We start from the raw sequence: 6448 nt of genomic DNA on the forward strand, positions 1-6448 counted from the left end.
ATATGTCTAGGTGATTTTCTTTTGAGGTCTATCCTGTTTGGAGTTCGTTGAACTTCTTGAATGCATATATTCTCATCTTTCATCATACCAGGAAAATTCTCTTCCAAAAAATCTGTGACAGTTTTCTCTGTGGTTTTATTTGTCTCTTCCTGTTCTGGAATTCCAATTACACATCGGTTATTCCTTTTGATGGTATCCCACATGAACCTCAGGCTTTCTTCATTTTGTTTTGATCTTGTTTCTGATTGATCCCCTTCCAAAGAAGTGTTCAGGTATTTGTCTTTAATCTCATTAATTCTGTCTTCCATTGCATCAATTCTACTCCTTTGTCCTTTCAATGTGTTATCTATTTCTGAAAATTTAGTATTAATCTGGATTTCTGTCTGTAGATTTTGTATCATTTCTAGTTTTTCATTTATTTTGTCATTTTGTTTTTGTATTGTCTTTTGAAACTGTTCTAGGGTTTTCTCTGTGTTTTCCTCAATTTTGTCAGTGTTTTGCTTGATCTCTCTCTCAATTCATTGAAGGTACCTAAATATAATTCTTTTTAATTCCTTATCAGGGAGTTCCAATGCTGCATCTTCCTCAAGGATGTGTTTTGGGTCTGTATCCTGGCCCCTTGCTTCTCCTGCTTTATCTTGCTTCTTTGCGTGGATTGTGATGCTCTGTTGTCTCTGAGGCATTGTGACATTTCTGTGTTCATATTTAATTGGTGATTCTATGTTGGAGTGACTTGCGAATATTTTTCGTTTTCTTTGTTTTTGTTTGTATGTTATCTCCATCAGCAGGGTACTGTGCTGTGCTCCTCTATTCACTAGTTGGCAGCACTTATACACTCCACCACCTGTCTCCTTTCCTGTTGTCAGCCTCCTGGATGTCCCTGCTGTCCTTGGTAAATGGAGCCTATTCTTAGGTCCTGTTTTCATTCAGGATTTTCCACTGGTTTGTGCCTAATCCATTTCTGTATACTTCCTTTCAAAACTCAGGGCTCCAGGGTTATCTTCTGTATCTCTGTCAATTGGTTTCTCTTTTCTTTGTTGAAGAGGGTCTGTGTAGCTTGTCTTCCTATTCTGCCATCTTACCGGAAGTCCTGGTATACTTTTTTAAAAAGTAAAGTTTTTATTGAAATATAACATACATGTAATACACAAGTCATAAACAATGTGGTGAATTTTCATAAAGAACACACTCAGGCAATCATCAGTGAGATGAAGAAAAAGAACATTAATCCCTGTTAGTCACACTCCCTTCCAAAGGTAATTACTAACCTAACTTTTCACATCATAGATTAGTTCTTAAGTTTATAGCAATGAAGACTTTTTTATGTCTCACTTCTTTTGATAAACATTACTTTTATGAAATTCATTCATGGGTTGCTCTTTGTCAATGCTATATAGTTGTATTAGTGTCTCCTATGGCTGCCATAACGAAGTACTACAAAGGCATAGGTGCCTTTAAGCAACAGAAATTATTGTCTCATAGCTCTGGAGGCTAGGAATCTGGATTCAGACTGCCAACAGGGCCATGTTATCTCCTGTAGAAGATTCTTTCTCATCTGTTTCTAATAGCCATAAAGGTTCCTTGTACCTTCTCATGGTTGTGTTTTCTCTGTTTGTTCTCTTTTACAGGACACCTCTCAGACTGGATTAGGAACCCTCATGTTAATGTAACTGGTAACATCTTCAAAGAACCTATTCCCAACAAGGTCACATCCTCAGGTATGAGGACTAGGATTTTAGGGACGCAATTCAATCCATAACAATACTATTATAAGAATTTACCCATTTTTTTCTTGATAAATATGTAGCAAGTTTCCAGTTTGTGGCCATTTTAAGTAACAGTACTACAGACCTTTTATGTATATCTTTTGGTGCACATGCCTGCTTTCTTTTGGGTTTCCAGAAGCAGATTGCAGGGTCAAGAGTGTGCCTATAGTCAGCTAGTCAGCTTTGGTAGATAATGTCAAACACTTTCCCAAAGTGATTATAATTCTTATAAGTCACAAGTCATCTTTTTTTTTTTTTTTTTTAAACCAGTTTGATAACATTTATCTTTTAATTGCAGTATTACCATTAATGGGAGCTCTGGTAGCGTAGTGCCTAAGGTACTTGACTGCTAACCAGAAGACTGGCGGTTCAAACCCACCAGCCACTCCTCAGAAGGAAGATGGGGAAATCTACTTCTGTAGTGATACTGCCTCGGAAACCCAAGGAGGGGTCGCTATGAGTCGGGTCCAACTCGACGGCACATAACAACAACAACATTACCATCAATACTTAATGTAATTACTGGCATATTTGAGTTTATATCAACCATCTTACTATTTCTATTTGTCCCTTTTTAATTTTTTTTTCTCTTTTCTTGTCATTTTTTGCATTAGAAACACTTTTATATTCCAATTTTCCTTTCTTTTGGATTATTAATTAGTCTTTTAAGATTTTCCTATAATGGGTACCCTAAAAATTGTAATATGCAACTTTGATTTATTAGAACCTAATATAAACTAATGGGAGCTCTGGTAGCATAGTTCCTAAGGCACTTGACTGCTAACCAGAAGGCTGGCAGCTCAAACCCAATAGCCACTCCTCAGAAGGAAGATGGGGCAATCTACTTCTGTAGTGATACTGCCTTGGAAACCCAAGGAGGGGTCGCTATGAGTTGGGTCCAACTCAACGGCACATAACAACAACAATATAAACTAGTACTTACACTACTTTCTAGACAATGCTAGGATCTTACAATATATTAACACCTTTGACCTCCCATCCTTTATGTTATTGTTTTTATATTACTGTTTTGCAGAGTAAGTGTTCTTTTAGATTTAAACATCTATTTACCTTCTTTGTTGCACTTTATTCCTTCTTGAATTTCTGTGTTACTGACTGGTATAATTTTCCATTTGCTTGAAGAAGTCCTTTTGGTGTTTCTTTTAGTGCAGGTTTAATGGCAATTCCATGAGTTCTTGCTAGTCTGTGTATAATTTTATACTGCATTCACTTTTGAAGGATATTCTTATAGAATTCTATTACATCTTATCTTTAAGATGTAATTTCATTGTTTTGGCTTCTATCATTTCTGTTGAGAAATCTGTTATCAGTCTCATTGTTGCTGTGTGTGTGTGTCTGTGTGTGTGTGTAATATGGGTGAAAATTTACAGAGCAAACTCACTTTCCATACAGCAGCTCACATACACTTTGTCTCATAACACTGACTAAAATTTACCACAATGCAACAGCTCCCTTTCCACTTCTTCCCCATAGTTACCTCTTCCTGTGTCCTTCCCTCCATGCACTTCTGTCCCCTCTGTCTCCCTGTGCATACACTACCCTTCTATTCTCCCATGATTGATCTCTCCAAGGAGTGTATCTACCTAATGTAAATGTTCACTTCATATGTCTGTCTTTTGTTTGGCTGGAAGCCACAGGAGTGAGTTCAATTCCAGACCTGAAAGGCAGCTAGGGGCCATAGTCTCAGTGATTCCACCAGGCTCTATCAGACCAGCAAACCTGGTCCCTTTTAATGATTTTGAGTTTTGTTCCACATTATTCTCCCAGTCTATCCAGGATCTCCTACATAGATCCCCCTCCAAGTGGTTGACAGTGGTAGCTGGGCACCATCTAGTTCTTCTGGTGACATAGTTGTATAGGCTGAGGATCACATGGTATAACAGCCACTTAGACTAATTGTTTCCATGAATTTTTGGTTTTCTTCATTCTTCTTTGCTCTGGACAAGGAGAGACCCATCGTTGCATCTAAATGGCAGCTTGCAACCTTTTAAGATCCCAGTCGCTATTCACCAAAGTAGGATGTGAACAATGTTTTGTGTAGTATATTATGCCAATTGACCTTGATGGCCCCTGCAACTATGGTCCTGTGTTGCTCTCTTTTTAAAATTTTATTTTTGTTGTTGAGAATATACACAGCAAAACATACACCAATTTAACAGTTTGCACCTGTACAATCCAGTGACACTCATTACATTCTTTGAGTTGTGCAACCTTTCTCACCCTCTTTTTCTGAATTGTGCCTCCTTATTAAAATAAACTCATTGCCCCCTAAGCTTCCTATCTAGTCCTTCCAGTTGCTATTCTCAATTTGATCCAATATAGGTAGCACAGTGCTGAAGGCAGATATTCTTTATTAGTTGAGCTAAACTACCATTTAGTTTTAAGACGACTTCAGGGGATATGTTTGTTTTAAGGTTTAAGACCTAAAGATTATCTTAGGGCAATAGTTTCAGGGATGCATCCAGTCATGATGACTCCATATGAAGTCTGGATTCCATGATATGATAGTTAAGGTTGTGTATCAGCTTGGCTAAACCATGATTCTAAGTAGTTTAGCAGTTATGATGTAGTTGTCCTCCATGATGAGATCTGATATAATCACCTCCATGTAAGACCTGCTATGAGCAGTCAATCAGTTGAAAGGGATTTTCCTTCCAGATGTAGCCTGCTTCTAGTATATATGGAAAAGCTTTGGGAAAGATCTTAGGGCTTCTGCTGGATCTGGATCCTGCCATGTTGCCTGCTGATCATGGAACTGTTGCCTTTGCAGCCTGTGAGCCAACAATCTGCCATTTTATATGCTGATCTTGAATTCTTCAGCCTCCAAAGTCAGGAGCCTGCTATATTGCCTGCCAATCTTAGGTTTGTCAGCTCCTGCAGCTGCGTGAGTCAGGTGAAGCTTCCAGTTTGACATTTGACCCACTGTTTTGGGACTTGCCAGCCTCTACAACTGCATGAGCCATTTTCTTGACATAAATTTCTCTCTCTCTCTATATATATATACAAGCTTCACAGGTTTTGCTACTCTAGAGAACCCAACCCAACCCTATATTTGGTACCAGGAGTGATTCTAGAGAAACAAAATCATAAGGATGATTTTTTTAATTGGTTCTCAAATTTGATTAGTCATAAAGGTGCTGATGACTCTACCTCCATGAGTAAAGAGGGTGTTGCTAATCCATAGCGTGAGATGGCAATATTAATCCACAAAATAGCACAAATCAAGTGTTTGTGAAAAGTGAGGCTCTGAGTGACTGCATGTTTGATACTTTTCTGCAATTTTGTCAGAATGAGAATTACAGAAACTGATTATTTGGTCCTGTTTACACTAGACAGAGTGGTAAAATAATGAGATGAGCTCAGGGCTTCTGAGTCACAGTTAAAGCATCACATAAGAGACCTCAATATTTCTCCTTTTGCCCTGAAAGAAAGCATTATTTCCTGTAGCAACATAGCTGATATTGCCAAAAACCAGACCCAGAGTCTTATCATAAGAGTGGCTGAATTACAACAACACCAATTGAATCGCCAACCTCAAATGGTATCTGAAGTTAAAGTGAGGGATTTGATTGGGAAGAAACAGGATCCTGGAACTTGGGATGGAGACATATGGGCAGATAACCAGCCCTCTTACTCCCATCTCGTAAGACTAACCCAACTGTGCCTGCTGAGTCATTGTCTGAGATACCACCTGAGGCACTGCCTGGGGCATTGTCTGGGCCATACAATTTTCCACAGTGGTTGCACCATTTTACAATCCCACCAACAGTGTTTGAGAGTTCTAATTTCTCCTACATTCTCACCAGCATTTGTTGTTTCCTGTCTTATTGAACTATGCTACTATTTCTGGGGTGAGATGATATCTCAGTGTTGTTTTGATTTGCATCTCTTTAATGGTTATGATCAGGAGCATTTCTTCATGTGTTTGTTGGCCACCTGAATGTCTTTGATGAAATGTCTATTCATATCCTCTGCCCATTTTTAATTGGGTTCTTTGTCTTTTGGTTGAAGTGTTGAAGTAAATTTTAGAGATAAGTCTCTCATCAAATATGTCATTGCCAAATATTTTTTCCCAATCTGCAGGTTCTCTTTTTACTCTTTTGGGGAAATCTTTCGACGTACATAAGTATTTAATTTTAGGAGGTCTCAGTCATCTAGATTATCTTCTGCTGTTTGTGAATTTTTCATTAAGTTTGCTAGTCTATTTCTGCCATAAATTAGGACCCCTAAGTTTATCACTATTTTTTTTTCTTTAATGATTTGTATAATTTCAGATTTTACATTTAAGTCTTTGACTCATTTGGAGTTAAGTTTTGTATATTCTGTGAGGTATGGATCTTGTTTCATTTTTCTGCAAAAGAATATCCAGTTTTGCCAGCACCATTTGTTAAAGAAACTGTCTCTTCCCCATTTCATGGATTTTGGCCTTGTGTCAAAGATCAGCTGTCCACAGGTGGATGGATTTACTTCTGGTCTGTTTTATTAGCTTATGCTAAAGGGGCAAGGAAGCCACATCTTCTGACATCCTCTAACCGCACAAGAGGAAGACAAAATCACCATCAGTAGCCCAAGGCCTATTCCTGTGAGGCCAGACATGCTCCCTCCCTCCAGCCCTTTCACCAGCCCTGACACCAACTGTTCCTCCCGCAGCACTCACCACC

The 6448-nt window shown here is 38.5% G+C and overlaps 1 protein-coding gene across 1 annotated transcript in view; it reads right to left on the minus strand.

Annotated features, from left to right (window-relative positions):
- CD302 (CD302 molecule) overlaps positions 1-6448 on the minus strand; it is a 34081-nt gene that overhangs the window by 26697 nt on the left and 936 nt on the right. The window lies entirely within an intron of this gene.

The sequence above is a fragment of the Orycteropus afer genome, unplaced genomic scaffold, assembly GCF_000298275.1.
Source record: "Orycteropus afer afer isolate SDZICR_OR568_19922 unplaced genomic scaffold, OryAfe1.0 scaffold00084, whole genome shotgun sequence".
Lineage (NCBI taxonomy): Eukaryota > Metazoa > Chordata > Mammalia > Tubulidentata > Orycteropodidae > Orycteropus > Orycteropus afer.